The sequence below is a fragment of the Dunckerocampus dactyliophorus genome, chromosome 1 (genome assembly GCF_027744805.1).
Source record: "Dunckerocampus dactyliophorus isolate RoL2022-P2 chromosome 1, RoL_Ddac_1.1, whole genome shotgun sequence".
In the NCBI taxonomy this organism is placed as follows: Eukaryota; Metazoa; Chordata; class Actinopteri; order Syngnathiformes; family Syngnathidae; genus Dunckerocampus; species Dunckerocampus dactyliophorus.
Window position 1 is genome coordinate 12,384,419 of NC_072819.1, and position 13,612 is coordinate 12,398,030.

General features: G+C 40.5%; 1 protein-coding gene across 6 annotated transcripts in view; it reads right to left on the reverse strand.

Moving 5' to 3' along the window:
- Positions 1-13,612, reverse strand: part of LOC129177557 (diacylglycerol kinase zeta-like) — a 174,013-nt gene that overhangs the window by 134,429 nt on the left and 25,972 nt on the right. The gene's annotated exons all lie outside the window — the stretch shown is intronic.

Sequence of the window (13,612 nt, forward strand, 5' to 3'; positions counted from 1 at the left end):
CTTGAATCTGAATCTTGAATATTGGATTCAAAGTGGGAAATCAGTATGTGTGATATGAGTGTGCTTTGCCTAATAGCAAGCCTGTGGTGTGGGTGTGTGTGTGTGTGTGTGTGTGTGTGTGTGTGTGTGTGTGTGTGTGTGTGTGTGTGTGTGCGCGCGCGTGCGTGCGTGCGTTGTTATTATGTAACAGCTGCTTCCTGCATTTATAATCCCCTTCCATGATATGAGAAGAGAGAGTGATTTGCCAGATGTGAAAACACAGTAAATAAATATTACCTACCAAAGTATACAGACTTTGGTGTTTCCTTAAGAGTTTTTTTTAATTACTGAATAATTTAAGACAAGGGAACAGTTAGCAGTCAAAAAAAAGACGTTTCCTGAGCTTCGGGAAATGACAAGGCACAGCATACTGCATAAGCTGAGTTCTGATAAGTGACATTGGTAAACGTGTCCAGTTGGTAGAGTGCTCTTTTCAGTCGTACAAATACTCTATATAGTACACTACTATACATAAGATTTACAGTAAACATTATGTTACATATTGCTAATGCAAACAAGGACGGGCATTTAAAGTCAACTATAAAGTCAACTGTACAAAAAAGGAAAAAAAATACTTTAAATGCTTTTTTTTTTTTTTTTTTAAATGCAAACAGCATTTTTTAAATAAATAAAAGCAACCCATTTCGGTGATATTTCAAATAAATTAGACTCTGAGTTTATTTTAAATACAAAAATAATAATAAAATAAACTGTTGTATTTAAACAATTGTTTAAACATTGTGGCGAAATGTACTGGACAGTTACAGTTAAATAGCTCTCTGTTGCACGTGAAGTCCAACCCTCCATCATAAGTGAAGGAGCAGATATATGTGATAGATTGTTGACGACATCACTTTTAGCTTTTTCATAAAGTGCTGGTATAACTTTCTGGCTAAAGTGAGGAAGTGATGGTATTTCGTAGTGAGGTTCAATAACTTTCATCATATACAGTCATGGAAAAAATGATTAGACCACCCTTGTTTATTAAGTTTATTGAGCCGTTGTAATACCTGGTACAACTAAAGGTACATTTGTTTGGGCAAATATAATGATGATAACAAATATAGCTCATAAGAGGTTAATTTAAGAGCTTATATCTAGCAACTTTCATGGTTTTCTTGATAATAAACAAAATCACTTAAGTTCTTACATGAATAGCGTTAGCATTGTACTGCCAAAAAATATAACTGTTATGAGCAATTTTTTTGTCATTGTTATATTTGTCCAAACGAAGGTACCTTGACTTGTATCAGGCATTTAAAAAAAAATGATATGTATACTGTATATAGATGTTCGATATTATCAGCCACCGATAATTGTCAGGCCGATACTGGCATAAAAACGTGATTTCAGCCAACATTGGTGTCGGCTTTTTTCCTTACAATAAAAGCCAATACAGCGCCAAACTTGCAAACTTGCAACACTGCTGAACTGGCTGCATCATGAAGTTAATGATGTGCTGCTCACAAATCTGTGAGATAAGGTATCTTTATATTTAAAAAGCAGAGCAACAACAAAGCCCACTAGGTAGATAACAACAGACGAAACACTTCCAACGAATAATGCAGAATAATCGACAACTATGTGAGCTCTAAACATGTAACTGAGCGGTGATTTATGACAACCGTACAGCAAAGCGTGCTGGGAAACAGGAATCGCTGCTGTCAAAACCATATACGTAGACGCCGTTTTGCTGAGCCGTACGTCAGTGTCGCCGCCATATTGGATGTGGCAAAGCTGCACTGTAAGTGAATAAAAGGAAATGTACTTAAGAAAATGCCTTTCTACAAAGAAATTTAAGTTAATGCCTCTTGTTTAGACATTCACACACACACACTTATATACTTGGGAAACAGTTAGGCACCAAAAACAATGTATCTGATCTTCTCAGATGGCTAAGATAAGAACTCAGAGATGAGTGGAGTAGCCAACAAAACAACTGTACTCATTTAGTATTTACTTGACAACAATTTTACTCAAGAAAAATATATGTGATGTTACATGTATCAGTATCGATTGATATCAGAATCGGAAAATGAGAGTTGGATAATATCGGCATATTTGTTTTCGGCAAAAAAGCCAATATCGGACATCCCTGGTGTAATCCCATACTATATTCAATTTACCAATCAATTAATGACATCATAAAAAACTATGGACGCAGGTTCCAGTATTTCGTTAGATTTTCGTCAATGGTGTGGAACTTCAGAGTAAATGAGACAAATAAAAAAATCCATCTGCAATCAACAGTGTGTCCATCTTCAGAATGTCAGAATGCTGTACAGCTATGCAAAAGCGCAAAGAGAAAGTTGCCACACAGCTTATGTAGAGCGCATGCTTTCTGTTCATACTGCCGTGTCCCAACACAGACATCGCTGCTTTTTATAGGGTTTATAGGGTTACTGTCAGCCATAATCTACTCCAAAAACAACACACAAGTCCAACAGCGTAATCTCAAAACAATGTGCAGGTGCACATGTATCCCCTACACAAACACACACTTCTTTGTTTTCCGCCAGTTACACGTCACAGTCACAACAAGTCGTGTGTTCCTAACAGCAAGCCTCATTCATTGAATAACGTCAGATGAAATTATTTGTGACTAGGCAGAAATATTCAAGTTCTGTATTCTGTTTTTCCATGTAGCTTTTAGTCTGGCTCCTACGCTGATGCGTAATGGTGGTTATTACACTTTAGGAATGATACCAAGATTAGCAATCTATTTGCAGTCACCATATGTTGAGGAGTACATAAGGATATTCCATTTGATGTATGCAAAATAGCAACTCTTTCCACACATATTTTTAAGTCAATAACAGCATGATGATGGATAAACCTTTACTGACTTCCACTGCATGTTTATTTATAACATTTTACTTCACCACTTAATATGTGCATAAGCAACTTTTCAGCCCTGTTATGTGCGTATGCAAGCTTTATAAATGATACCCCAGGTCTGAAAAAGAATAAGAAAGTTATGTAGAGGTTTCACTTTTGCATCTTATTGCATATAAAAACATGAATGTCATAGTTCATTTTTTGCAGCATAAATGAACTCTTTCAATCCCAGCCATTTTTCAAGACAACCCTTTGAGTACCGTCCGTTTTAGACTATTTTGACTGATCTTTCAAGGCACACAGAATATTGTGTTCTATGACTACATAAACAAACCTACCAAAACAGATTACACAGATTACACTCCCGTCTTTCATCACAAAAAAACAGTTTGTTTCTACCTTCTGCCTTTCTTTAGTAATCAACAGTAGAACATAGGTAAGTGTCAGGAAAATCAGTTCCCAACTAAAAAAGGGAGAAAAACAGCTTTTTGTGAAAAGACACATTTCAAGCATAACTTTCACTTTGACACTGATTTTTTGCATTTGTGAGAGAAATATTGAAACTAACCACCATTTGAACTGAACTGTGTGTGTACACGTCTGTGTACGATAAAATTTCCCTACAATGCGTAACCTTCTGCATGTTACACTCCTCCATGTTCTTCCACTTCCTTTTTGCTGTCATGTAGGTTTTTTTCCATTCAATTCACATGCCGAGGTCTTTTCAAATGCACTTCTGCCACCTTGTGGCCGTTTTTATGGCTTAAAACTGCTTTAAAAGTGACATCATTAGTGTGGAGTTGCGTCATCACCTCTTGTGCAAAAAATTGTAAAAGACGGACAAATACGTCTTTGGGATCGGGCATTCGGGTTTATAAAAACATGAGTAAATCTGGTATTGAATGAGTTAAGCATAGTACAAACAGCAATTGTGCAAAAACAATGATACTCTTAGGGCAACATACTGTAACTGCAAACAAACTAACTAACTGTACTTAACATAACTATAAACAGGATTTTTTTATTCTATTTTAAACTCATTCAGAAAACATATCTCATGTCTCTCAAGTACATACTAGGGGTGGGGGAAATAATCGATTCTTAGACATTGCCAATTATTAATCGATTCATTAATGTCAATAATCGATGCTGACGGAACAAAAAAATGGAACACAAAGACCAAAAGCGGAAGTGCCACCTGGACAGTTTATGGTGGTGCACCTAAGCGTAAGATGCTGAATTTAAAGTGAGTGTCTGGAAGCACTTTGGCTTTTATGTAGTTGAAGGTCTGATGACGTGTGCCATGACTCCAGTTGCCGCAAACACGTGATGTTAAGTTTGAATACTTTTGCTTCTTTGTTGGAAACAGAAATGAATGCTATGGATGTAATGTGAGACGGGCTGGAAAACTGAGTGTCCACCCTCGGTGTGCTGCCCCTTCGATAAATTGAATGCGGAAATCGGAGCGGAGGTGCCATGTGTGCGTGTGTCACTCGCCGGCGATGACGGAGCCACTCCGTCACAGAGAAGGAGGGCTTTCGTGCTTTGCTGCGCACTTTGGATCCCAGATACAACGTCCCATCGCAACATTATTTCACTGACACTGCAACTGTGAATAAGGGCAGGCTACTTTTTTGGGTTATTCATAACATACTGACGTCTGCAAGCATTATTCTTGCATGAAAGTGGTTTTTGATTTTGCTATACAGCAAAAATATTATTTTGTCAGAAATTCTTTGCTCAGGATTTTAGTTTGAATTCAGAAGTCTATTATTTATTTGTGAATAATGGCAGGTTTTTTTATGTTGGTTACTCAGAATATGCTGAAGTTTGTTAATTCTATACATGCTGCTACTGGTGCACTTTACTTTTCCTGCTGGTTCTGTGCAATGGGAAATCTATTGGTAGATGTAACCTTCCAATTATTAAAAGATAATGGAAGAAAATTAATCTGTTTCATGTTTATTTTAATTGTGGTTCATTACAAATATGCTTTGTTTTAATAGAACACAGTGAGTAAAGACAACTTATATATAGAAAAATAATACGCATGAAAAAATTTACAAACTACTGATCACAAAAAAAGATGCATCGATAATCGTTTTATTATCGCATCACAGGCCTCTGAATTGTAATCGCATCGAATCGTGAGGTGGCCAGAGATTCCTACCCCATATGTCTATTGATTAGAAATGTAACAAAAATAAATATTTTGTGTAGTATAGTATCATTGATGTAATCACCAGAAAGAGAAAAATATGTCGACAAAATCCCGTCTCTTGATTGAACACACCATTTAGCGTTTGAATAGAAAAATCAACATATCTCTTACTAGGCACAGTTTTACCCACAAGGGTGGTGGCGAACAAGGTGGCTCTGCATGTTTGTCATGCTGCCCTTACTAGGGTTGTCATGATACCAGATTATCCATAACCAATACCTGTGAATTTCCTGTGAATTTGCATATTAATAACAAATGAAAGGGATACATGAGTGTTTACGGTTAGAGAGCGAGTTACTTTATTTACTCCATCTCCTGTACGAGGGGTGTCAAACTCTGCAGGTTTTCTTTCCAGCCAGGCACTAAAGCAGGTGATTTTAATGATCAACACCTTCAGTTTGAGGGAAGGAGCTCATCAATTAAATCACCTGCTGAAGAAACTGGTTGGAGAGAAAACCTGCAGCGTCTGGGCCCTCAAGAGCACGAGTTTGACACGTGTGTCCTAGAGAAATTCACGTTTCCAACAGCTTTGAAAAAGTGTGCTAATAAACGTGATCACTTCAATAAAACAAAGCAAAATAGGAGCGTTAAGAAAAATAATACAATAAGAATAAATAAATACGTAACAGATAACTTCAGTTTCAGTAATACATAATTAATAATGCATCATAATAATATGGTCATGTGTCCAGTCCTGTGTGTGTTTTTACCACTACCCCTCTATTATGTTGAAAAGTCGCATGGCGTGGGGGAGGAATGACCTGCTCATTCTATCAGTGGAGCAGGGCAGTGGCAGTAATCTGACACTGAAACTGCTCTTCTGTCGGAAGATGATGCTGTGCATTGGATGATGCTGGTTGTCCATGATGGAAAGGGCCTTCTCAGTGTCCTTTGCTCTGCCACAGATGTCAGGCTTTCCAGCTCAGAGCTAATGACAGAGCCTGCCTTCCTCACCAGTTTGTCCAGGCGTGTGGCGTCCTTCTTGAGGCTGCTCCCCCAGCACACTACTGCATACAGGAGGGCACTCACTACCACAATCTGGTAGAAGATCTGTAGGACGCCAGCCTTCTGAGGAAGTACAGATGGCTCTGCCCTTTCCTGCACAGAACATCTATGTTGGCAATCCAGTCCAGTTTATCATCCAGATGCACTCCCAGGTATTTGTAGGTGTGAACCACCTCCACACGATCACCTTTAATGACAACAGGTTCTGGGTGTGTGCTTTTTCTCCTAAATCATTTCCTTGGACTTGGTGGTGTTGAAGTGCAGGTGGTTTGCGTTCAACAGTTGACAAAGTCCGAGATCAGTTTTATGTACTCATCCTGCTGTCCATTCCTGATACATCCCACGATGGCCATTTCATCCGCATACTTCTGTACATGGCAGAGCTCAGAGTTCTACAGAAAGTCGGACGTGTAGAGGGTAAACAGAACAGTAGACAGCACAGTTCCCTGCAGTTCTCCCATGCTGCTGGTCACAGTGTCACACCTGCAGTTCCCCAGTCACTTGTACTGAGGTCTGCCAGTCAGGTAGTCTGTGATCCATGCCAACAGGTGTATTCCTACTCCCATCTGTGTCAGTTTGTCCCTGAGGAGCTGAGGCTGGATGGTGTTAAAGGCGCTGGAGAAGTCCAAAAATGTAATCGTCACAGTACCACTGCCTCTGTCTTCATCACAAGCGATGTCAGGGCTACTGGCCTGAAGTTATTCAGAACAACAGGAGCTGATGCAGGAAGTCTTCCACAGCTGTGGAACTCTCCTCAACCAAGTTCAGGTTGAAGATGCGCTGTAGAGAGTCTCCCAGCTCCCACGCGCAGGCTTTCATTAGTGGAGGTGACACTCCATTTGGCCCTGCTGCTTTGCTGGGACGCAGCCTCCGTAGCTCCACACTTACTTGAGCTGCTATTATTGTGGGTTGTGTAAGGGGGGAGGGAGTGTGAGGAGAGGTGTCGCCTTCCGTGCTGGTGACTTGTGTGGGGGCTGCTGTGTGTGGGATGGGCTGGTCAAACCTGTTAAAAAACTGCTTTAACTGGTTTGCCCTTCTCACATACCCGTCAATGTGGGCACCTCATTTTGACCTGCAGCCCGTGATTGTCTTTGTTCACTGCCACACTTCCTTCATGTTGTTGTTCTGCAACCTTTGTTCCATTTTCCTTGTGTACTGCTCCTTTGCTGCCCTTAGCTGGACTCTTAGTTCCTTCTGTACCCGCTTAAGAGCTTGTGTGTCACCGTCTTTGAAGCTCTTCTTCTTCTTCAGGTTCAGAAGGTCTTTGATGCCACTTGTTATCCAGGGCTTGTTGTTAGCAAAGCAAAGCGTACAGTCCTTACTAGCGCAACAACATCCATTCAGAAGTTGATGTAGTCGGTGGTGCAGAAGACCATTTCTTCTACAGGTATACTGTCCATGTGGGGGCCCTGCAATGCATCCCAGTCCGTGGTCCCCAAGCAGTCTATTAAAGCATGTTCAGCCTCTGGGGACCACTTCCTGAATGAGCGTGTGGTTTTTGGTAATTTCTTCACTTTTGGTGTATAATGAAGTTTGAGCAGGACGAGGTTGTGGTCTGCCTTCCCTATTGCAGGCAACGGGGCGGCACTGTATGCATCTTTGATGTTTGCATACATTAGGTCTATAATACTGTTGCCCCTGGTGTTACAGTCCACATACTGGTAGAAGGTAGTCAGTGTTTTGTCAAGTGTCACATGATTGTGTCAACAAAGATCAAGACGAGAGCCTCAGGGTGTTGTGTTTGTAATTTATCTGTTGCACAGTGGATGACGTCACACACAGCCTCCGCGTCAGCGCACAGAGGTATGTAAACAACAATGGCGTGACTGAACTCCCTGGACATGTAGTAGGGACGTAAGCTGACGGCCAGGAGTTTGATATCCCTACTCCAGTTGCACATTTTAATGTTCACTTACCCAGGATGGCACCACTGTTTGTTCACGAACAGTGCAAGCCCACCTCCTTTGCGCTTTCCACAGGCTCACATGTCCCTGTCCGCTCTGACTGTGTTGAAAGTCTGCAAGCTCCACGTTAGCATCTGGGACGCTAGCTGTTAGCATCCATTTCTGTTAGAGTCAGACCTTCACGCACAAATTAACGCTACCCAAGTTTCCGCTTTACTATATTTCTTTTTCCATTTTTGTGTTGGCGACATGGTTGTAGTTAGTGCTCTGTCTAGTGATGCCCCTGTTCATTTCACTCAGTGACAAGCTCACTGCAAGTTCAGTGATGGTTATTGCTTGCCAAATTAAAGAGCCAGCCACCTTCCTTTAAGCAAGGTGCCCATCACCATCTCCCCAGGGTGCGCAGGCTGCACTTCGACTAAACTTTGAGATCAATTCACAAGTTTCAGTTAACTATATTATACAATTAAGGGGAAGACAGCGTATTTCCAATATTGTGTGAAATGAAAGACCAACAGCTGAACTACCAGTGACATCATGGGAAGGATTCAAGTTTTACAAGTATGCAACTGTGTGTCTGACTGTGTGAGAGGCTTTCCAGAGCTGCTGCTTGGTTAAATATTTACAGGAAAAATAGTGGTGCACTATACAAATATACTGAGAGTACTGTTCCACAACAACCACGTCACCTTTTCTGGCTGACATCAGCTCAGTGTGTCTCTTAAAACCAACACAAGAGTGGCAGAAGAGTTCAGTAAAAAGTACAAAAATGCAGCTGTGTTAGACATGTTTACAATCTAAGTGAAATTGTTTTTAACGCAAGTATTACACTGTCGAAGATTCCTGTCACATATTTAGCTACAAAGGCTTTGTGGAACCTCCTGTATTTATTACTATGATTCACTAATTCTACTCAGTGCACAATTACACTGAAAATGTGCATTCACACCAGGCTAGATCTACATAGACAGATATGTCACACCTTTGTTTGGCTTGGTACTACTACAATGGACCAAAATACCATGACAGCATAAGAAGCATGTAACAAATGCACAAGTACAGAAAAAGAAAAAACAACAGAGACTATGGTGGGCTGCTGTGGTTACACAGACACAAAGCGAGGTATTGCAATAATTTAAATGTTATATATGTCCTTAATCATATGTAGGCAAGAATTACGGTCCTCATAAATCAGGGATCTCCAAATTATTTCCACTGAGGGCCAAATACAGAAAAGTTAAAGGATGCAATTGTCCAACTTGATCAATTTTGTGCGTTAAATATACTAATAGCAATTCAATGCCTGCCAATAACATATGCTAAGCTACCTGATAAAACATCAACATCTTAACTCTGTGTTTAGTACAATACGTAATAATATTTAATAATATCTCTCATTAACAATGAATTTATTTTATTATTTATTTTTAGAATAGGCAGAGGGCCAATAAAATTAAAAAAAAAAACACTCAAAATAAATCGTCTAACGTCACCTTTTCCCTTTGGTTTGCTGAATAGTCCTAAGCATTATAAAGTGCAAAGTGCACCAGAGTTTGCTTGCAAGTGAACCGAGAGCCCCAGATTTTGGCAGATCAGAGTTCGCTTGTTTGGTCCATACCAGAGTTCGTGTGCGCATTCACACCTCCCCAAACAAACAACTTTCCAAGCAAACAAACTACAGTTCGTTTAAAGCAGACATATGCAATGTGAATGCGCTTAGGGTGTGTTTGACTAAAACAAACCTGGCACATTTGGTCTGTTAATGTAACGGAAAGTACACCTAAAAGTCAGCTCTATATACAGACCCTTTCCAAAAAATTTGAATGTCACGGAAAAGTTGTTTAATTTCCATAATTCCATTCAAAAAGTTAATCTTTCATAGATTATAGATTCAGGGCCCACAATTTAAATGAATTCAAGTGTTTATTTCGTTGGGAATCCCTTTGCCTTAATCACTGCCTCGATGCGACGTGGCATTGAAGCAATCAGCCCGTGGCATTGCCTGGGAGTTATGGAAGCCCAGATTTCCTTGATGCTTGCTGTCAGCTCTTCTTTGTTGTTGGGTCTGGTGCCCCTCATTTTCCTCTTGAGAATACCCCATAGATTCTCAATGGGGTTTAGGTCCGGTGAGTTGGCTGGCCAGTCAAGCACTGTGATGGCATGGGCATCAAACCAGGTTTTGGTGCTTCTGGCGGGATGGGCAGGGGCCAGGTCCTGCTGGAAGATGAAATCTGCATCTCCATACAGATCCTCAGCAGAAGGAATCATGAAGTCCTCTAAAACATTCTGGTAGACTGTTGCGGTGACCTTGGATTTAAGAAAGCAGAGTTTATCAACACCTGCACCGGACATTGCACCCCAAATCATGACGGACTGTGGATATTTCACACTGGACCTCAGGCAGCTTGGGTTCTGTTCCTCACCCGTCTTCCTCCAAACCCTTGGACCTTGATTCCCAAATGAAAGGCACACTTTACTTTCATCGGAAAAGAGGACTTGGACCACTGGTCAACAGTCCAGTCCTTCTTCTCCTTGGCCCAGTGGAGACGCTTCCTACGTTGGCTCAGGTTCAGAAGTGGCTTGACCCGAGGAACCCGACAGTTGTAGCCCATCTCCCGGATGCGTCTGAATGTGATATTTTTTGAAGCTGTGACTCCCGCCTCATTCCACTCTTTCTGGATCTCTGCCAGATTCTTGGATCTTCCCTGGTTGATAATCCATTTTGCACCCATCTTGAAATTAATCCAAAGATGTTCCAAACGTTGGCATTCAAACTAGCTAGTTAGCCTAGCATTCTCGTGTTCAGCCATGGCAAGTGATGGAGATGCGCCAATCCTTTCGCCGGCAGCCCAGGCTCTCGCGTTGTTTATAAGACACTGACAACCTCATTCGTTCTCTCGCGATACCCAGCGCATGTCTCCACAATCGATTCATCTAAAGATTTATGGCCGATTACTATCAATACAGGAGTCTTTTACCGGCGAGTTTGGCCTCTCAAAACAATATGCGTACACCCTCCGTATCCCTGCACATTGTCGCCTGTGTCACTCTTCTTCCGCGACGGAGCGCCGCAGCTATCTTTTTTGATTCTGTGTGTTCCACAGCGGAAGAAGATGCGAGCGTCTTCATCACATACACAAGAATGGACAGGCACGAGATACGAGATACGGCAGGAGACAAATATAACGGCGAGCAATTTGTTAGGTCTGATTTTTTCGAGGAGGCATTTTTTATGATGCAAATGTATTACTCTTTTGAAAGCATATTGTTTTGAGTACCAGGCTCTTTCCTTAAATGGCCCCAGCAACTAAGCTGAACTACGGTCCTCGTCACGGAAATCCGACCAGAACTGGACTCATGGGACCAAGTGGAGGGTAAGTCACTGTTGATGTAATACACTTCTGATGGGAATGTCATACAACTTCATGTCAAAAAATCCAAACTATCCCTTTAACACTCACATTTAAACTTTTACACAAAATGTCACTTTATTTAATTGTCATTTTGGATCTTTAAAAAGGTGCTGCTGGGTCTGGTACCCAATCGGAATTGCTATTAAAACTGTGTAATGTTTACAGTGGTATGAAAAAGTGTTTGCCCCCTTCCTGATTTCTTATTTTTTTGTATGCATTAAAGAAATTTAAATATTAGTCAATGACAACACAAATTAACACAAAATGCAGTTTTATATGACAATTTTTATTATTAAGGGAGAAAAAAAAATACAAACCTACATGGCACTGCGTGAAAAAGTGTTTGACCCTTAAGCCTAATAACTGTTTGGACCATCCATAGCAGTAACAACTGCAATCAAGCGTTTACGATAACTTGCAATGAGTCTCTTACAGTGCTGAGAAGGAATTTTGTCACACTTATCTTTGCAGAATTGTTGTAATTCAGCCAAATTGGAGGGTTTTCGAGCATGAACCGCCTTTTTAAGGTCATGCCACAGCATCTCAATAGGAAACAGGTCAGGACTTTGATTGGGCCACTCCAAAGTCTTCATGTTGTTTTTCTTCAGCCATTCAGAGGAGGACTTGCTGGTGTGTTTTGGATCATTGTCCTGCTGCAGAACCCAAGTTTGTTTCAGCTTGAGGACGGCCGGACATTCTCATTGAAAATTTTTTGGTAGACAGCAGAATTCATGGTTCCATTTATCACAGCATGTCTTCCAGGTCCTGCAGCAGCAAAACAGCCCCAGACCATCACACTACCACCATATTTTACTGTTGGTATGACGTTGTTTTTCTGAAATGCAGCGTTACTTTTAAGCCAGATTTAATGGGACACACACCTTGTCTCATCAGACCACAGAGTATTTTCCCAAAGGTCTTGGGGATCATCAAGATGTTTTGTCAAGATGTTTTCTGGCAAAAATGAGATGAACACTTAATGTTCTTTTTGTTCACCAGCAGTTTTCGTCTTGCAACTCTGCCACGCAGGCCGTTTTTGCCCAGTGTCTTTCTTATGCAGTCATGAACACTGACCTTAACTGAGGTTAACCTGCACTTGTTTGGATGTTGTTGTGGGGTCTTTTGTTACCTCTTGGATGAGTCGTCGCTACGCTCTTGGGGTCATTTTGGTTGGCTGGCCACCACTGGGAAGGTTCACCACTGTTCCATGTTTTTGCTATTTGTGGATAATGGCTCTCACTGTGGTTCGCTGTAGTCCCAAAGTTTTAGAAATGGCTTTATAACCTTTTCCAGACTGATAGATCTCAATTAATCTCAGTTAAATTATGTTTTAAGAGGGGGGACAATTACTTTTTCACACAGTGCCATGTAGGTTTGGATTTTTTTTCTCCCTTAATAATAAAGTTTCATTTAAAAACTGCATTTTGTGTTCAGTTGTGTTGTCATGGACTAATATTTACAGTAAACTTCTTTGATGATCAGAAATATTTAAGTGTGACAAACATGCAAAAAAATAAGACATCAGGAAGCGGGCAAATACTTTTTCACACCACTGTAAATAAGACGCAGCTGCAGTATTGCGCAACTTCAGTTTGTGGGAAATTTATTTTCTTATTTCAAAGAAGCAAAATATTTATTGTAAAGTTTTGTGTGTTTTTTTTTTAGATGTATTCGATGTTTTAGATGTCTACATTAAAGAAAGTACATGCATATAAATCTATTACTCGGGGTGCACGTTGACATCATACCGATAAATCCGGTAATATTAAAAAAATAGCTCTGATAACCAAAAAAAAAAATTAAAAGGCTAAGCAATTTAAGGGCTCCTTTTTTGTGACATGCTGCAAATGGCACTCTAACTCCCCCTCAGCTCACTTGTAAACCAACATAGTGTCGATCGTGTGGGACTCGTCACTGTTTCAGAGGAAGACATTTTGCCAAATACTCCAAATGCTCTGCAATGAGGGGAAAAAAAACATTGACCACCCTTTACCATTGTTGAAGATACCGACTTTTGTCAGCTACTAAACCCCTTGATTTGTACTTCTGAGCCGCTGCTATTTTCTAAAAATGTTTTGTTCATAGTAATAATGTCAAGGTTAGGACATATCTACAGGTACAGTTTGTCAAATCCAACTATGAGTTGCTCTTACCTCCAAGTGTGCACACAGTATAATTGTATTTAAATTAAA